Source organism: Culex quinquefasciatus, chromosome 1, assembly GCF_015732765.1.
Source record: "Culex quinquefasciatus strain JHB chromosome 1, VPISU_Cqui_1.0_pri_paternal, whole genome shotgun sequence".
NCBI lineage: Eukaryota > Metazoa > Arthropoda > Insecta > Diptera > Culicidae > Culex > Culex quinquefasciatus.
In genome coordinates this window covers 92,134,177-92,154,907 of record NC_051861.1, presented here as the reverse complement: position 1 = coordinate 92,154,907, position 20,731 = coordinate 92,134,177, and the positions used below count along the sequence as shown (strand labels likewise).

At 33.7% G+C, this 20,731-nt stretch overlaps 1 protein-coding gene across 11 annotated transcripts in view; it reads right to left on the bottom strand.

The window, feature by feature from the left end:
- The window catches only part of LOC6048855 (ephrin type-B receptor 1), a 180,015-nt gene extending 161,628 nt beyond the window's left edge, over positions 1-18,387 (bottom strand). For 3 of the 11 annotated variants that reach the window (XM_038266828.1, XM_038266869.1, XM_038266863.1), the window contains exon 1: positions 5,869-6,838. The gene's annotated coding sequence lies outside the window, so the exon portion shown is untranslated. Of the gene's footprint in view, positions 1-5,868; positions 6,839-17,980 lie in introns of those variants that run through there. The other 8 variants (XM_038266881.1, XM_038266874.1, XM_038266879.1 and 5 more) reach the window with 6 other exon arrangements.
- Positions 18,388-20,731: the final 2,344 nt, after the last annotated feature.

Sequence of the window (20,731 nt, the reverse complement as noted above, 5' to 3'; positions counted from 1 at the left end):
GTAATTTAAATAACGCTGTATCTCGAAGCCGTTGCATCGTATCAAAAAGTGGTCAAAGACAAACTTGTAGGAAATTTGATGGGCTTTCCGAAAAAATTACACTGAAAGAAAAAAAATAGTTTTTTTGATGGTTTTTGACAATTTCTATATGACATACTTGATTTTTCAATCTCGAAAATATTTTTACCGGAAAGCTCGTCCAATTTCACCACTTTTCAAAATAACTCTTTTTTTGTTACTACCATCTATGTTACTACCATCTAATGAACCATACTGAAAAAAATCTGTTTTAAGTTATGAGCAATGTTATCTTTAAGCCCATATTTCCAATTGAAAAGTGGTCAAAGACAATTTTATGGGAAATTTCACGAGATTTTCGGTAAAAATATTTTCGAGACTGAAAAATCCAATCTGTCATATAGAAATTGCCAAAACCATCAAAAACATTTTTTCAACATTTTTATTTTTAAAACCGCTGTAACTTCACAAGGATTGTACTTAGGACAGTGGTCAATATGGAGAATTTTATGTAAAATTGTCTGAAAAATCGATTTCCGTATTCTGTTTTTGAAAAATTTTACACTTTTCAAAAAATTTACTCTTTTACACTTTTTCTTTTTTCGAAGAGTTCTGTATTTTTTCGTGAGACTTTTAGTAACATCTTGAGCTATTTTCACAAAAAAATTCAACGAAAATATATCGCGGGCTCACCTACAAATTTGACTTTTAAACACAAAAATACAAAATCTCATTTAAGGGGCGTGTTTTTTTTTCTTTCAGTATATTTTTCTCAGAAAGTCCGTCAAATTTCCTACAAGTTTGTCTCTGACCACTTTTTGATACGATGCAACGGCTACGAGATACAGCGATATTTAAATTACGAAATGCAAAAATATTTAAAACACTTACGCCCTTCTAAAATGTCATTATCGAGTGAAACTGGCTCCATATACACAAAAATGGCTTATATAAGCGTAGGATAACATGTCAACAAAGTTTCATTGAAATCGGAGAGGGTCGAGAAAAAAGTACCTAAAAAAATCCTGTTTTGGGCAGGAATTGCTCAGATATAATAATAATAACATGTTTGTTTGCTGTTTTTGTTTACAATTTTTAGTTGAGAATGTGATAATGGTAATAATTTTTAGCATGTATTGGCTCGTTTCAAAATATGAAGTAAAATTGCCGCTTACTGAAGACAAAGACAAATTACAATTTGCAGGATGCAAAGGTAAAGCAAATAACAATGATTACAACCGTACATTTTAAAAGAGAAAAAATCCTAATTCGATTGCGACAAAAAGGTTGAGACCTTTTTTGGTGGTATATCTTCATTTCTTTAAATTTCTTTGACATCCTATAAACTAAGAATACTTTATGCAACATTGAACATTTATATTTAATTAATACATTTTTACCAAAAAAAAGCAATTTGGAATACTTGATCCCACTACTGAAAACGCTGAAATTATTCTATACCTAAAAAAATATTTCATTTTAAAATGGATTCCATCAACATTTTAGAACATGGCTTGTTAAAAATTATGTAAAAAAAGGAAAAAAAGAATGAAGTAAGTACAAATATTAAAAGATATAATTTCTATATTTTGCTGTTTTTTTGAAGGGGAATGATAAAACTCAACCTCAATTAATTTGTACAAAAGAACTTACAATGTAATTTTTATCAGATTGTGATGTAAACTTCATCATTTTCTAAGTTATTTATTTTTTTCAGCTAATAAATTCAGGTAAAGTTACATCAGAAAATGAGTAAATTTACATCTTAAGATGACAGAGGCGTCGCGTCAACCTGTTCAACCTGTTCATAGGACAGGTGGATTATTTTGATTTCTTTATGAAGAAAGAATTAAAATATGTTCATCAAAATAATTGAACGAACATGCCAACTCTTCTTAGAATCATGGAACAGCCAAGCGCATTCGTGTCCATAGACCTCTCAATGAAAATCTAACGCGCACTGAAAATCCTCCCAAGCAGCCAACAACCTGTTCGGATTTCTCCATGCACGAGTTCCCATACAACGCATCCAAAAATACACAGAAAGACCCTCCTATTTGACACGCTGGACGGTATGAATGTGGTAGTTCAGGGTGTGCATGAAAGCTTTTGCACAGTCGACATAAAAGCGCGCGAGCCGAGACACGAGCAGGGAGAGAGCAAAATCTGGAGTTTTTCTCTCTCTCTCTTTGAACTTTGTTCTCTCTCCTGCTCGTGTCTCGGCTCGCGCGCTTTATGTCGACTGTGCTTTCATGCTGAACTACCACATTCATACCGTCCAGCGTGTGCAAATAGGAGGGTCTTTCTGTGTATTTTGGATGCGTTGTATGGGAACTCGTGCATGGAGAAATCCGAACAGGTTGTTGGCTGCTTGGGAGGATTTTCAGTGCGCGTTAGATTTTCATTGAGAGCTCTATGGACACGAATGCGCTTGGCTGTTCCATGATTCCAAGACGAATTGACGTGTTTGCTCAAATATTTTAGTAAAACTTTTTTAATTGTTATAAATAGTAGAACGGCATGTTGCTTCCAAAAAGCGTTTTTAACTGAAATAAAGTAATAAATAGCTCTGTTAAAAGTAAGCAAGCAAGTTCATCGACAGATTTGCAAAATAATTTGGAAAAAAATAGAACGAAATCTTTAACCTACCAAGCATACGATAATTTACTTCAAAAGTTTTTGTACAAAAACAAAATCAAAACAAAGCTTAAATAAGCTGTCGTAATAATGTCTACTTGGTTTGAATTCTTGAGTTTTGATCGTTTAAATTTTTTTCGGAAAATTTTATAAAGTGATGTTTTTATTTTATTTTATTTTATGGATTTATATTGAGATGTGAGACGCAGGAGTGCATAATTGGCAAAGGAGCGCGTGGTCGTAAAAATATTCGGAGTGAAAAGTGATTTTTTTTGTGTGTGCCTTTTGTTTCGCATTTTCGTCGTGAATTGTGATATAGCTTTCGATAAAAACGATCCGAGTTCGAAAATCAATACCTTATCTAGCTAACAGAAAGAAGATCGGAAGACACTTGATGGTTGAGTTCGTCACGTCTATTCCGTAACAAATTCATGAACTAAATGATTATATAATTAAAAATCAGACTACGCTATCATTGCAGCATTGCGTTTAACACCTCATTTTATAAATAAATATTATTTGGTTTTATCTTTCCACAGCCGGCTGTCTAAGATTAAACCATTTCATTAAAAATTTAACAACAGTTAAAGGGAAATGTCTCATCCGCAGCAACCGATTGTTTGCCTTGAGAATAAAATATAATACCTTTCAACAAACACTATGATTTTGGGTCGTATCATCATCTTCTATGATGAATCCTGACCAAACACCCTATCCTACTAACAAGTTTTCAGGTTCCTGGCGCTCGTGGGGTGTAAGCACAGAGTAAATCAGCTGCCCTAGTAGCAACCTGCGCTAACTAACATTCCCGTCCCTTAAAATCGAGATCTACAAACTGACATGGCGGGCGCCGTTGGTGGCCAATGACTGTTACCTATTCGCAACTGATCTTGTTTTGGCAATCATAGTGTTTTATCTTTTCAGCGCATTCATACATGCTGTTGATAAGAGAAATACCACTTGATAGTCGAAGCCTATGATCAGTAGTGCTGAAAGGATATTACGGTTCTGTTCAGCAACGGAGAAGGACAACCATGGGTGGTCTCTCATGCTCATGCTCATGCTTGAGATGTGAGACGCAGTAAAAAACAAAAAATCTCAGACTTATTATACTTAATTATGGCAATTATTTTTTATTTGTGGCTATCAATTCAAAATTTGTTATATGCTTAAAAAGCCCATTTTGAAAATCAATGCAAAAATAAAGGTTAAACGTCCAATCGATTGCACGAGTTTTTGTTAAATGAAAATTTTTATTATCATCGATATTATTTTTTTCTCTTTTAGTTTTTTAGGGAAATTTTGAAGAGAAACGTAAAATACATTTTATATGGCCTTATTGTTTTGGTCAAGGAAACTAGAGCACGTGATTTCAGGATTAGAATGGTCAACATCCGGAAGGTTTGCTTAGTGAGATTTGAAAATAATTAATAATTTTTGCTCTAATCTAATCCAATGAAACATAAGAGAAGTCATTCTAAAGAAAACTCCAGGGAAAAACTTGTGGTTGGATTACGCCTCATTTTTGAGTTTTGATTTAGTTTTTTATTCATTTACAAAACAAGCTAATTATAGAAAACTACAATGTAAAAAACATTTCAATTACACTTCTTAAAGGATGATCATTGCTGTAATTTGAAAAAGTTACTATTTCAATAAAAATCATGTGATCAATAATTCTCACAACAATATTGCTAACATCATCAAATTTCTCTTTATCATGTATAAAAGATATTTTTTAAATATAATTGAGCTAAAAAACTTGAAAATTACTGAAAAGATTGTTTGAACAGGTAAACATTTTGGCCACGCGTCGCCTCTGTAAGATGATTGATTTTTTTTATTTTTGTGGAAAAGGTAAATAAATTACATCTTTTATGTCAGAAAAAAAACCTCTGAAAATGTGTAATTTTGCTTCTTTTCTGGTGTAATGTCACTTTTCCAGTCTAAATTGAGGAAAAATCGCTTCATTAAAGAGGTAAGAATCCACCTTCCAAAATAACATCTTCCAAATTTACAAAAAAAATTACTGTGTACACTGAGTCAAATAAATGAAAATGCTTAATTTTGCATGTCAATAGCTGTAATAAAAACTACGCAAAAGGTGGCATAAGCTGAAACAGTAACGTAAATGAGAAAAAGTTACGGTTCATAAGAAATTTTGATAATTTGCCATTTTTATTGTACTAAAATCATCTTAACCCTGGGAGTGCAAAAATGTTCAGCGGGATATTTGATTGATTTTTGAAGCTTTCTTTGCTGGTTTTTAGAGTGAAATTCGTAAACATTCTAGACAGATAATTATTTTTTTTAAAGATTTAATACATTCCTCCAATGAAAATTGCGATTTCCTGGATCAATATGAATATAGAACATTATTGGTAAAGTCTCTAGCTCTGATATGAACTTAGCAATATGGGCATATTTTAGAATTTAAAGAATAAAAAAGCGGTTTTTTTTATCAATTAATCGTAATTGTAAGTTTTAAACGGTTTTTGGGTTTCCTTCGGTGTATGAAAATATTGTTCGTGAGGCCCCTATCCTCAATCGAAATCCAAGTAAGCCCGAAGGTTTCTGCAAAATCGTGTTTTTGGGACACTCTAAAAGCCTAAAAGAATAAATAGCCTAATCGAACAAATACGACGAGTTCTGATAACATCAAGTTGTGCAATGAGTTTCATACAACATTTTTTTTTTTGCAATTTCAGTGAAACGATTGTTTCCCCGCTTAAGTGTTATTTGTCATCAAGATAAGTGTCAAACTGTATCGTAAAGCATAATGTTTCGATACAAGTTCTGATAAAAAATAAACTTTCCAGTACTCAAATGTTTTCTGAAAAGTACTATGCATAATTATGTTTTCTATGTTTAAAAACAGGTTTGAAAATCAAAATTGGGAAAACCCGAAAAATATGCAGTGTTGTGTTTCCTTTTTTTGAGATAACACATCCAACAATGACTTCACTCCCAAAGAACCCAAAAATCTGGGCGTATTTTACGCCAAACATCAGCACGAGTTGCGTTCATTTTACGGGATTTTGTTTTTCCTGCCTGGCCCAAGTCAGCAACATCACATCTGCGCTGCTAGCAGCTACCGGACGCCCATTTTATGGGGCCTCCGTCCCATTAAAACATAAACCTCCCTAAAAACACCGTCCCTCAACCCAAAGAGCAGGTCCAAAGTTGTTGGTCCAGAGTCGGAGGAGTACTTACGGTGATTTTTTTTGGTTGCTTTGTTTCGTTTCAAGAAATTGTTGCTTTTTTTAGAGAAATTTCACAATTCACTTTGATTGATTTTTTTTTGGGATTTGTTATTCCACTGTCACTCAATTTTGAGTTATGTCACTTGCGACCACACCAAACCATCTTTGTTGCCCTAAATTGGTTCCTTTTTGCACAAGTTTGAGCTCTTTCGAGGAATTTCTTCCGAAACTGTTTTCCCCCTCAGCACTACCTGCTCAACGAAAACTCACAAAATCTTCTTTCAGAATTTCAGAAGTTGATTCCGAAGATCTCCGCTCCTCCAAGGACGAAAACCTTCCGAGAAAATTTCAACCTCGAAAGTGAATTCTCCGTTCGTCGTTTCGTTCAGGTTCAGGACCAGCAGCACATCCCTCACATGTGTCCTGTGTCCTGTCCTCCTCCATAAACCGACGACGACTTCACACAAACACGCTCACACTCACTTGTGAATCAAGTTGATGAATAGACATCACCACTACAGTCAACGCGGTGCCAAAATGTCCTTTTTACCGAATGTACGTGACGCTTCTTGAGCGAATCTTCACCCACAAAAAAAAATCCCTGCAAAAACTTCTTCGTCTAATTCGCAGTTCACCGGTATTTTTCTTGAGATTCTTCCTCTTCGCTTCACTTTTATCCTTAAATTTGCTCTCTCTTCTCTTCACTCTTTTTATGCTTTTATCTCGTCCTTCGTTCCTTGTTGTGCGCCTCCAGATCCTTGAATTGAACACAGTACACACACACAAACCCACACGACGACGACGGTCCAAAGTTATCGAGCGGCTGAACGAGACTGACTCTTCAACGGGAATTCAGAGTCGAATCAGTCCTCAGACTCTGAACTCGGAGCTGCTGACAGTTTTTTTTTTCTTTTGCTTCTTTCCTCTGCACTTAATTCTCGCTCTCGAGGCACCTTTTTCCACCTTCTTTCTTTCACACACACACACAGTCAGAAATGGGCACCACTACATGGGAACAGGTTCGGGGGTAACCCTCGGGTGTCGACCCCGGTTTAGACCTGTTGTCACCCTAAAAGATTGTGTTTTTGCCTAATAAGAGTTAAAAAACGATTTATTTTATGGAAACTACGTACACCTTAAGCCGTACAAATGAAGAACTGGCCAGACCCACAAGTGTAGTGTTTACCGTCGATACGATTCGTTGAAAAAGTAGTCTTTTAGATCTAGGCTGTTGTTAGTTATCATAAAGTAACATTTATGTTTTTAAACAGGATTTCGCACGGGGTTTTTTATTAAAAAAAATCATATTAAAGTTCATTATTTCACACAATTACACAAAAACCATATTATTAAGTGAGAATTTAAACGAAAGGGATTTTTGTAGTCCCAAAAATTTCGATTGGTTTTTGGTTCAATCTTGGTGAAAGCGACTGTAAAAAGTTTAACATCGCAACATTTTCAGATGAATAGAACAAAAATCATTAAGTTTTTGAGAACATTTCACAGACTATGTATAAAGATATTGCTATTAAGGGGATACACACATGTAAATCGGTTAATTATCAAAGTGTTTGTACTAGCTCACATTCGAATGTTTTCTAACTCTTTTTTAAAGGCATAAAAATATACATTTTCAACTGCTCCAAATTCAAAATTTGGAGAGGGATTTTTTTATTAATGTTCTGACAAAATCGGCTTTTATTTGGGGTGTCAAGCAAGTCACGTTTGCTTCACTGACTCCAATTTTTCGAAAATCCATGTAAAAAAATAATATTAGGTTTTACATCAGAAGTATAGATTTTTAAGCTAAAGAAAAAAAGGCATCTGCACAGGGAATATATCCTGAGACTTTAACATGTTCTATCGATGGCAGAGTTAAATAGATAATGAAATAATTCGTGTATACTCAAAAATATACAGAAGTTTAATATTATAAAATATTTCCACATCTTTTAAAAAATGTCAAAATAAAGTTTTGTTTAAGCTTTAATGATTCATGACTCGGCTTCATTTTTCGTTCTTAAAACTAAAACTTTGAAAAAGATTGAAAATTTGCTACATGATAATTAAGGTTAGTCAAATTTCACGATCTCGCGGACAGCGTGAAATTCGTGAAATTTGGCTTTTTACGCGAAATCCCGTGAAATTTTATGTTTGTGTGAAACTGTAACGATTTTTCTCAAAATGATTTATCAAGCTCAAATAGGAATGAACGTAATCTTATGAACTACTGTAGAATTAAAAGAATGAATACCCTTGTTTAATGACTAACATAGTGTTACTGATTTTTGACGATTTCGTGGATGGCGTGAAATTCGTGAAATTTATCAATTTTCTCAAATATTTTTAATTCGAATAACTACATAATAAATATTTCATCCATACAGACTATTCAAGCAAATTTTATTAATTTTCAATTGAAAAGCTTGATATGAACCATTTGAAGAATTGTCTAGATTTTTCAATATTTTTAGAAAATATGTTAAGTAACATTTTCGATCGTTGTTATCAATTTTTTCTGCTATTTTATTTGAAAGATATCGTTTCAAAAGAAATTAAAAGAATCAAGCTTTGTTTTATTCAAAATAAAATGAAAGCTTTGAAATCAACCTTTAAAAACATTACGGATTTTCCTGTTTAATTTTAACAATATTTGATTCCCGTGAAAGGTTAGATACTACCTTTTGTTTTGTTTTTATTTTGAATTAAAATGTCGATTGCGATACAAATTATATTATTTTTGCCTTTTTATTTTAAATTTAAATTTTGTAAAAGGAGATAAAAATATCCGGGACCGTGGTGTAGGGGTAAGCGTGGTTGCCTCTCACCCAGTCGGCTTGGGTTCGATCCCAGACGGTCCCGGTGGCATTTTCGAGACGACATTTGTCTGACCACGCCTTCCGTCGGACGGGGAAGTAAATGTTGGCCCCGGTCTAACCTAGAGATTCAGGAGTAGGAATCTCGCAATCGAGAAAGCCAAGGTAATGCTGTAGAGCGATTAATTTGATTTTTTTGATTTTGAAAAGGAGATAAAAACCTTTACAAAAAAAGTTAATTTGCCAAATGTCACCAAAAATTCTAATTATTTCACTATTTTTTTGCTGGACAAAATTGTTAAATCTTGCTTTAATATAAAACGCAATAAAATAAAGCAAATAAGCGCAAACTTTTTAATTTTATTAGTCGAATATTTAGCAGTTCAATGAATGAGAATACGCATGCCGTACATTTTATTTCTAAATATATACATCCATTATCTTGGAATCATTTTTGAAAATCAGGAGAGTTTTTTTGTGTCACGTTCAAATTTATTAAAGATTTTTTTAGTTTATTGAAGAATAATATATAATGAAGCACAAAAAGTAGTTTTTACATTTTTATCGTTCCGCGAAATTTGCGTGAAATGTGGTGTTTTGAAATTGATGTCCTCGTGAAATTTGCATTTTTCGAGCGTGAAAAATCACTAAGCCTAATGATAGTGATATTTAGATTTAAAAATAAAATCTATGATAAAATAAGCCTTTTAACCCATTCCCTAAAATGGACCATTCCCCAGAAATGTTTATAGTTCTTGCATTATTAAATAGGGTAACTTTTATGAAAATTGTAGATATTGACTTTTCTTGAAATATAACAAAAAAAAAGAATATTGAATCTCTATTTAAACTGTTAAATTAACTAAAATAACAAAAATAAGGTTCATTCTGGGGAATGTGATTCTGGGAAATGGATCAATTTGGCGAACTGGTTTCTGGGGAATGGCATTCTGAGGAATGGAATTTCTGGGACTGGAATAGATATTTGTTTTATTAACGTTGCTATTGCTTATATTAATGAGAAACTGATATTGCTTTCTGAGAACTTGTTATGTAAACTGTTCGCTTAATCGATGTTAACAGACTATAGTTAACATCGATTAAGTCTAAAGGGAAACAGATTTAAAAATAATTCTTCAAAATCTCACGGACTATTAAAATGTTTTTTAGGAGAAGTTGATTGAAAATTTGGTTTTCGTTGATTATTTATATTTTTAATGTTGATGATGAGCCAAATTTTTGTCAGCTAATTTTACGCAGAGCATTCAAAAACATAAAAAATGAAACAGCCCAAACTCCACGATCATAATTTACTTTGTTAGTTTTAATTTTCAATTCTCAAATATATTGTTTCAAAATATTGAAAGAATAGAAATTTCAAAAATATAAGCATAGATTTATCAAAATAATAAAAAAAATTTAGCCCAGGTATCCAGTTATCAAAAAAAAATTTAAAAATCTTAAAATATATTCAATAAAAATTATGACATTGTCTTCTTTAAATCTGCATTTTAAAATAAAAATTTATATGATATAAAATTTATAATTTGATGTGCTATAAAATTTACATTAAAAAATTTGATAGTAAGTTCAATAAAAATGTAAATTTTTTATGTTAAAATATTTTTTGCAAATCAGTAGGTATTTGCAAAAAATATTTAGCATAAAAAACAGCTTAAAAACGTATCATTCATAAAAAAGGAAGCAAAATTTGATATTAACTTTTCAAATAAGAAAAAGAAAGAAAAGAAGAAAATAAGAATAAAACTTAGCCATTCTTAAACTTCGTGGACACTTTAAGGAGGAGGGGGTTGGCGATTTTACAGTTGTCTACGAGTGTGGGGATTTTAAGATTTTCAAAAAAGTGGCCACGTGGTTTATGGATGGTCCCTTACTCACCGCATCATGTAGAACATTATGGGCAATTATTTTGGTAGATTGATTATAAAAATCCTGTAACCTTGTGTTGTCAAATGTGAAGAAAATCTCAACAACTGTATACACAGCAAAAAAAATCCGATGGTAAAATTGCATGCACATCACCTTCGTCAAAAAAGACACTTAATATTACACACTGCATGTACATTTTTGTAAACACAAAAAAGTTGCAACCGAGGGATTCAAACCCAGCACCATCAGTAAGGACTGGCGCCTTAGCCCGCTCGGCCATCAAAGGAAAGGATGATCGTATATATGAGCTTGACACTTTTGGTTAAGTAGGATTCCCATACTGATGGGCTACATATTTCAGGGTGTAATATTAGACAGAATTTCATAAAATAATGCAAAATTATTTTACAATTAGGCCTTTTACACGCAGCTGAATTACTACTTTATTTGCTGTGTAGGTGAAATGAGTTAAGTTTTATCGATTAAATACTTAAGTTTCAATAACAATTTGATTTTGAATTGGTTTACTAAAGATCAGCTTAGGTTGCTGATATTATTGTCCACAACGATGATACAGCTTAGTTTTATTACGACAATAACTCTTCGTACTACAAAAGGATTTAAAATTGATTTTTAAATTTATTTTGAAAATATAACTTCGCAGTCTTTCCGGACCCAAAAATCTCACTTGACGCTCGATCTGAGGGGATCATATTCTCGATTTCATTGGTAGGTTTTCAAACACGCACGAAGCAAAATGTTCATCGTTCGGTCAAAACGTTCATCGTTTATGCAAAACGAGAGAGAATTGAGAGAAAAATTGCCATTTCCCGTCTCTTTTCGCTCAATTCTCTCCCATTTATCATCGAATTCCTTCATTTTATTGACATTCGCGTCCTACTTCCTACTCCTTGATTCCTGTTTGTGTCATTTTACATGTATTTGAGTTCATCGCTCATCAATTTGAGTTCATCGCTCATCAATTTGAGTTCATTCATTTGAGTTCATGTGCTCGTTTAAAAACTTACCAATGAAATCGAGAATAGTTAAATGTTGTCTATTAATTTCTTCTATACAATTTTATTTTTTCAATTTTCAATGACAAACCAAGTTAAGTAAAAGTACATTTTTAAAATGTTAATAACAAAACTGAGCAACATAATGTATGCAGTCACTCGAGGGTTAACCCTCCGTGAATCGCACACACCACCACAAACAACATCCAGCAATCCAACAACCAACCACCCTCTCGAGTCGAGTCGTTCGTCGTCGTCGTCGTCGTCGTCCACCAGACCAGACCAGACTCAGCCTGGAACACGAACCGAACACCTTTCCCTTTGTGGAACGACCAGACCACCCTACCCTCATTCCCATTCGCATCATCTCGTCCCACCCAGCCCGGCACAACATTCCCCTGGTGCTATGCAATTCTTTCGCGAGTTTGTATTGGTGTTGTTGGGCCAAAATGGTATGCGTTCCGGTGGCGGCGGCGGCGGCGGCGACGGTGGTACACTTTTGCAATGAATTTTTGGAGTTCGATGATGGGTTCAGGAGTATAAAAAAAACGACAATAAAGCGGAGACCCACCACACAGCACACACCAATACAGGCGCGGAGAAATGTGGGTATGTTGGGAATTACTACCACCAACAGGACAAACCGCGCCGGTGTGAGCATAGAAACATGTCAGCATGAAAGTGACTCGCGGCACTGAGTTTACCTTTTGGGAATTGTGCATAATCGAGCAGAAAGGATGCCAAGTGTCAAGGGATAGTTGTCAAAAAATCAATTAAAATTATTGTTCAAGACTACTTGTATGCATTTCTTAAAATAATTACAATTTCAGTCAGATTTCCAATAAGAAATATGATATAAGAACTGGCAACCCTGGCTGAAACTAGGAACACTGAATATTTATGTAACAGTCATTCAAATTTTAAAAGAACCCGTCTTTAGTGCCGTCATTGGATAGGTATTTTAAAGATTCATTCTATGAACCATCAGCAATGAAAAACCCTGGCAACTCTGACATGAAACATCGCCAACAAGGTGAGAAATATTTTTTTTCTAGGCCTGATGAAAGATGAAAACGACTGTGTTTTTCTTTACATCGGTAGTTAAATATTATATAGACTTTTCCTAATGAACTTTCAAAATCTGCAATTAACAAAACTGGCAACGCTGTCGAAAGATATCATCACTTTAGATTGATTGTCATTCAAAAAAGTCTCAGGTAATATAATTATTGATAAACATGATATTCAAACTTTAAGAAGATAATTAGAGTATTTTATAAAATAAATAATTTTTTTTTATTTAAGGATGTTTTTGGAATCGCCTTAAAAACGCCAAAAAACAAAAAAAAAATCAAAAAAATTGGTTTGTTGGACATTTTTAAAATCAGATAAAGAAGTAAATTTAAAAAAAATATTTAAAGATCCCCAACATTTTAAGTAAAAAAATGTCCGTTGGGTACGTATTCACCTGGGTGACGAATAGAGAGAATGCGTAACGTGATTTTTGAATGATCCCACTTTGTTTACAGTAGGATACTGTTCAAGCACAAGCATGACTTTTTTCTTACTGGTAAATGAGCTGTTTTATAATCAGCTGTATGTGATTTATTTTCTCTAGTCTTTTTACTTTTTGCTGGAAAATTGTGTGTGCTTTTGATTTCGATCGGTAAGAAGAGGTTTTTCTTTTTTACGGGTGATTAAGAACTGCTGCGAGAGAATCATTCTGCGATGTCGCAGATAAATTCCCTGGCTGATTTTGGAATCCTGCAGCACTTTCTGGTCCAAAATTTTCTTAACTTCAACTCCAGGTCCTCAAAAGCCACATTTTTTTCATTAATTGAAAAAAATCAATAAAATAATAATATGATCGATAACAATACTTTCTATTTTTAGCGAACAGTAAATTGGTTCCACTTTGACAGCTCAAAATGAGGTCGTTTTGCGAACTATTCAGCACCCAGGTATTCACAAAATGTGTAAAAAATAAATTAAAATTATTTAATTAATAGTAAAATGAAAAAAAAAAAACAATTATTTAAAAAGTTCAAAAGTATGAAAAACTTCCTTTTAAAACGGTGCGAAAAATCAGAGACCAGAAAAAATATAAAAACTTCAAAATTTCAATGTAATTTTAAATACATTCAGCTAAAAACAACTTAAAGTGCATTCCCTTGTGTTTAAAATCATGTTTAACATTTTCGAGTTATTTAAATTGTTTTGAATTTTTGTGAATTTTTGTTGCACAGTCAATTTTTTTTCACAGAAAAAAATTAATTCTCTTTAAAACTTAGAATTAATTTTCCACGCCTTTTTGTATTGAAATGTTGAAATTGTGGCTTGTTATTTATATTTTTTTTCGGCAAATTATTAAAAACAAATCAAAAATAAGGAACCAACATTGGATTTTTCTTTACAGAATTCTAACTGCTAAATAATCAATAATGCGAAATCTACTGGTTTCAGGAAAATTTCACCAAAATTCACTCTAGACTCGATTATCCGAAGCCTCGATTATCCGAAGTTTCGATTATCTGAAGGTTTGTATGGGACTTCGGATAATCGAATCATAAGCATTTTTTGTTTGTTTTTCTTTTGTTTACTCTTAACATCAAATTCGAGTTCTTTAAAGGGACCTTTTAGCAAACTTCATCGAGAATGAAAAAAACGTTTTAAAATTTCTTACTACTACAAAGCTTAAAGAACAGATTTAGAAACGGAATTAGAATTCTGTACATTTCAAAATACGACACGAATGCCATTGCAATGGTAACGTGTCTTTAATAAAACTAATAATAAATTCGAGTTCTGCGGTCCTATTTTAGTCAAGTTTAAATATTTGATTGCATTGCAATGCATTTTTTTCAATACATCATCACCATAACAAATAACATTTAGATTTAGAATTTCGGAGAGAAAAAAAAATTATGCAGCGATGGAATGATAATCATCAAAAGAAAATCATTGGACGTTCATCAAGAGAAAAAATCCGAAGGGAGCATGGCTCTTCTCTCTCGCACACGAAAGATCGGTAAAAGGAATCTAAAAAAAATCATCATCTTGATTATTCAGCGGAATATCGTTTTCACTGCTACACTTGCAAGTGTAACGTCACACGTCGAAATATGACTTATCACATTTTGTAGATGGGCAATGTGTGTAAAAAGAGTGAAATAAATATTTTTAAGGTGTGCTGACAAAGAAATTCACAAAAAATCATTAGCAGATTGATTTTCTTGGAGAAGTTCGGGAGCGATTTTCTTTTGCATGATTTGCCTCCTCTCTCTTTCACGGGTGAAGAAAGTTCGCAAACGAAATTGATTTTTTTGCGATTAATCCATCCCTGATTTTATGGAAGATTGTTTACCAATCTAAACTTTTCAGAATTTTTAGCTACCGAATTTGGTAACAAAAAAAATGTGTGTAAACATTGGTAAATTAATTGTTAACAAACAACAGCAATTTTTAACTAATCACAGATTTCAAAGTTTTATAGAGAAGGCAGAAGAAAACTAAAAACTTTGTTTGGTTATTTTCTGTTATTTTCTTCAGCTACACAATTGCATGATACTTGAATATTTTTGTTGATTTTTTGATAGAGGAAAAAAAAGAAAAAATATATATATAAAATACAATTTTAATCCACTCAAAGTTCGAAAAATCTTGTCAAAACGTCAATTCCCTGACCCCGAAGACTCTCAAAACTTCAGCTCCACACACTTGCTCTGGCACGATTCCTCCGTCTGCCAGAACCATCATTCACGTCCCATCGTACGAGATCAATGCCTGTTCACTGTTCAGTGTATTGTCATGTGTCTGTGTCTCTAAATCCGTGAATGTGTGTTTGCGTTGATTCCACTGGGACAGATGAAATTTTTCGTCCTCCCCCTCTCTCCTTGCATTCATTCCACCCAGCCCTACTGCCATTCATCCGATGCTTCCCTTTGTCGATGTTCAGTCAAGAGAGAGCATTTCAATCTCTCTTTCTCTGGCGGAAATTCTCTCTGAGCAAGAAAAAAAACGTAACACTTTGGGAACGCCGCCGCAAACATTCCATCCTCGCACGGAGCATTTCTGCACAGTGGGTCGGAGGAAATCCATAAAAAAAATTTATTTAAAAAAAAATAAATAAAAAATAAAAAAAAAACGTAAATTTGCTCAAATGCGGTCGCAGAACATTAATTTAATGTTGAAAGCGAGAAAAAATGCTATTGATTCGTTTATCCGAAGTTTCTAGTTCGAAGAATCCTTTGGATAATCGAATTTTAGATCAATATCGAGTCTGGACTGTATTTGAAGACAAGATCTATGAAGTTGGCTTTTACCAATTTCCTAAACAACAAAATAATGATTATTTTCTCTCTCTCATTACCAGTCTGCCAAGAATACCACGAATAAAAAACTATCCATAATTTCAATTTCAACGCATCAGCAACACCAAAAAATAAGTTCAAAGTTTAATTTGACGAATCCAGCATTTATTTTATTCATGTGCAGTCGACTCTCGAATTTGAATTTTTCAGTCCCTTCAGATAGCATGCTTTGATTTTTTCGTTTTAGAATTTGATACCTTCCGCTCTCGACGGTCCCTCAGATATCGAGACAGGGAGAGAGAGAGTACACTGTATTATGTATTTTGACAATTTCATGAGCATTCAAATACAGTGGACTCTCTAGTTGTCGATATTGAAGGGACGGTCGAGAACGGGTGTGATCAAATTATAGAACGAAAATCAAAGCATGCTTCATCAAGAAATTGAAAAAAACATATTGATGGCTGGAGCAATAATGATATCGAGAAGATCGACAACCAGAGAGTCCACTGTATTGTCTCAGCGCCAAATCAGTTTTTGAGTTGAAACCAATACAGTCCAAACTCGTCATATATTCAAAGGCCTCTGAAAGATTTCACTTCAGATAAACGAATCACGGAAAAAAGCAATCAACCATTCCCAACTTGACTTAAATGGAGGCGCAGGATTCGAACTTGATTTTAACAAGGGAAGGGAAAAAAACATATTAAAATAATGGACTGTACTGTTGTTTGGAACTGTATAAATCTATAGTCTTTTTAAAATGTCCTATAAACATATGAAACACAATAACTTATAGAACCAAACTCTAGAAATATTTAAAAATGAGTCCAAACAAACTTAAAAAAAACACTGTAAATAATAATTCAAATTGCAAAAAATCCATCAAAATTTTGAAGTTTTTTGAAAAGTTTTATTCAATGATTTCCTTTGATTTTTTAATTTTTTAGTCCAACGTGAAGACTTTTATCATTGCCATGAGTTCGCGTTCAATGCTATAAATTTCGCTTCCCTGACAATATTTTGATAAACTTCTTTCTACAAGTTGTTAAGAATATGGCCCTACACATGCTGATACTTTTTAGTAACGTTTATCCCTTGCCTTGAAAAATTACACAAATTTTAAAACACATTCGATTTAGACCAAAAATTCCTTCAGTGGCTTTAAGAAGGCATCAACCGGCACATGCTGATTCATTTTGGTGGAAAAAATCGTTAAATTGAATCGATCGTGATGAACAATTTTGTTCCGAAATAATCACAGCTTCACCTAATTATGGTAGTTCCACACTACACAATCATGGAACAAACATCTTCAAAACATATGTCTCATGTCTCATGCGCAAAATGCCTTAAATGCAGACATTTTTGAAGCATTAATTTTAACGTTGAAACAGCAGGTAACGTGCTAAAAAAATAATAGTTTAATATGAAAGCTTGGTTTTTGCTTGATAATTCATCATCTTTCTGAAACTATCATTTTAAAACAACTTAATCATCAAATTTATTTCCTAAAACACATTTTAAGACCCAACCAAGATTCTGGGGTTTTTTTTTTTTTTTTTTGAAAAGGTCCAATAAACCAAATTTCTAGTTTTTGCTTTTTGGGTGTTTTTGAAACCGCCTTGAGTCAGGGGTATTAAAAAACACCCAAAACGCAAAAACTGAAAATTTGGTTTATTGGACCTTTTCAAAAAAAAACTCCAGGATTGTTTCCACACAATGCTTTAATGTTTTGTAATTTAGATATTTAAATATTCTGGAGTTTTTTTTTTTTTTTTTTGAAAAGGATCAATAAACCAAATTTTCAGTTTTTTGCTTTTTGGGTGTTTTTCAATACCCCTGACTTAGGGCGGTTCTAAAAACACCCAAAAAGCAAAAACTGGAAATTTGGTTTATTGGACATTTAAAAAAAAACTCCCGATATGTAAGCAACTTTTATTCCATTACAATCCCACCGTGCACTCTCCCACTCTCTCACCTGCCACCCAAAACATGTGTGCGTGTGTTGTTGCCACACACTCACACCCACCCCAACACGCTCGCTCGTGTTTGTGCAAGCAAAATCAAAGCCTGAAAGAAGGACCTACTCTTCAGCAGCAGCACCAGCGACACCAATCCAATCCAATTCGCAGGAGAGAAAGAAGAAGAGGAGGAAAAAAAACTTCAGGTTCTTCACACCTTCCTCTTTTTTTCCGCACAAATAAAAAGTGTCACCCACTTATGCGATGCAATTTTCACACCAAAATCACGCACGCACGCACGAAACTGCTAGCACAAACGGCGCCCGGAAATGTCCTGCGTCGGATCGACGAGCCACGAACCGGATTTCAGTCACTTTTCAACGGGAAATTCCGCCCCAAAACATGCAGTCCGAACTTCTGAAAAAGGGGTTTTTTTCTTTCCTTCACAGAGTTGAACCACCAACAACTTGAACAAAAATCTCTCGCGAGGAGCGCTCGAACGACGAACTCCAGCACGGAACGACACTCTTCTCTCGACTGAACATGCAAGAACACGGCGCTTGTGGAGAGCCTGCTTGGATCGCGACAGGATCGAACACGCATACAGATGTGCGCGCCCAAGAGAGTGAAAGAGAGAGAGCAGAGAGAAGCCTTGTTGAACGGTATCTCTCTCAGGTGCGGGAGTTCATTCAAGAGTCCTCTTCGCTTCCTTCGGGAAAGAGAGAGAAATTGAGAGCAGAAATGTTGCCAGAAAGAGTGGAATAACCGTGATTACACCGACCAACGAAATTTATGCGCAATCTAAATAATTTCATTTCATAAAATAAAAATGTCTAAAATTTAAATTTCATCATCAATTTTAAATCTTTGAAAAGTTTGTAAAATCGGTCTTAAATCACTCAAAATACGTTGTATAGCGCCTAATTATGCATTCTATATAAAAGAAAAGCGTTTAACTCTTTTTACAAGATTTGGATCCACAGATCGTCAGAAAACGTAAAAAAATAGGAAAAAAGTTTTTTTATTAATTGATTGATATTTTAAAATTTGTTGATAGTATTTTTGTATGATTCATAACTGTAGCATATCAAGAGTTTTTTTTTTTTTCAAAAGATCCAATAAACCAAATTTTCAGTTTTTGCTTTTTGGGTGTTTTTGAATAAGGCTAGTATGCAGATCGGAAGGAAAGGGGTCAAGAAACAGCTTTACGATCAGCAGAACAAAGGAGAGGGACCGATTTCTTGGAGCTTTTCTTCACCCTCTCTGACTTGCTTGCGCTGCCGCTGCTGCCCATTTGATTTTTTTCTTGACCGGTTCCTTCCGAAGTGCGTATACAGCTCAAGCTTGAAACTAGAAATTTAGCATTTTTTATATTATTTTATAAAGGGACCATCCATAAACCACGTGGACACTTTTTTGTCAATTCTGAAAAATATGAATTAACAATAGTTCAAATCTAGGATCACTGTTATAAAAACAGTCACTTCTTAAAACAAACATTTTTGAAAATAGTGTAAATGTGTCCAAACAAGACATTATTTTTTACTAATAAGCACCAAAACAACTAAAAAATCAACTAATGTTGCATTAAACGTGATTTGTGTAGCTACCAGGAGTGAAATAATCCATTTAATTTAATTTGCATAACTTTTGATTGTTTTCAAAGCGATAGAAAAGGGTGGACCGTTCAGCCCCCAAGTGGATTTTAATTTAACACTTCCGCTACCAAGCCTCTAAATGATTTGAAGGTTCCGTCCTTGTTTGTTTACCTTGGTAATAGCTTCTAACTCTTCTAACTTTTCAGAAAGCTTAGGCCGATGCAAATATTTAAAAAAGTTTTTGTCCCTCGGCCCTGGCCGAGGTCAAGGGGAGGGGGGCAAAAAAATAAAAAAATATAAAAATTTAAATAACAAGCCATAGTCTTCACATTTAAATGAAAAAAGTGTTTTAAAATGCATTTTACACTAGTTCAGTTGTTTTGCAATAATTAGTTTTCAAAAAATCTAAGATCTGACAAAAACAAAAAATGTATCGAAAAAAAAGATTTTGCATCGAAAATTTTCAAAAAATCTTTAGATTTTTTAATAAACCCAAACATGCTAAAAATGATTTTAAATGCAGAAGAATGTATTTTAATTTGATTTCAGCTGGTTGCACTTGAATTTTCATTGAAATTTTGAAGTTTATTGTAAAAATATTTTTTTTGCCCCCTGATTTTTCGGGCAAATTTTGAAGGGGGGGGGGGGGTGACAAAAACTTTTAAAAATATTTGTACCAGCCTTATTTGAAAACCTCAACATAAATAGCATTTGTGTGGTTATACGTAAAGAAATTTACATTTTTGCTCATAATTCAAAAAATACAATGAATTCAAACGTAGTTTTCGATTTGGTGATGTTATTTGACGTCTGGCCTTATGGTTGGTCTAAATCCATTTTAAAGCCCAAAACCAAGGGTGGCCCATTCTGCACCCCCTGTAAACGCTGAAAAATTCCAAGGGTATTTTTTCTTTAAATTTGAGAGATCTTTTTTTTGAAAATGTCTAATTTTCAAGGAAAAAGCACTAACTCTCCATACAAACTTTGGAGAAAAACGTGGGTGCTGAAAAAACAGAATGCGAAAAGTGATTTTTAAATGATCCCCACTGCTCCCCACTAATACAGCTGCACTACAGCCTCGTTTAATATTATATCGTAAGCGAGATCGTAGGTGCCATCCATAGCTATTGATAATTCATCGCTAACATTCCAAAAAGCGTCACTAACATAAGTTCTGGAGTTTTTTTTAAAAGGTCCAATAAACCAAATTTCCAGTTTTTGCTTTTTGGGTGTTCTTGAAACCGCCTTAAGTCAGGGGTATTAAAAAACATCCAAAAAG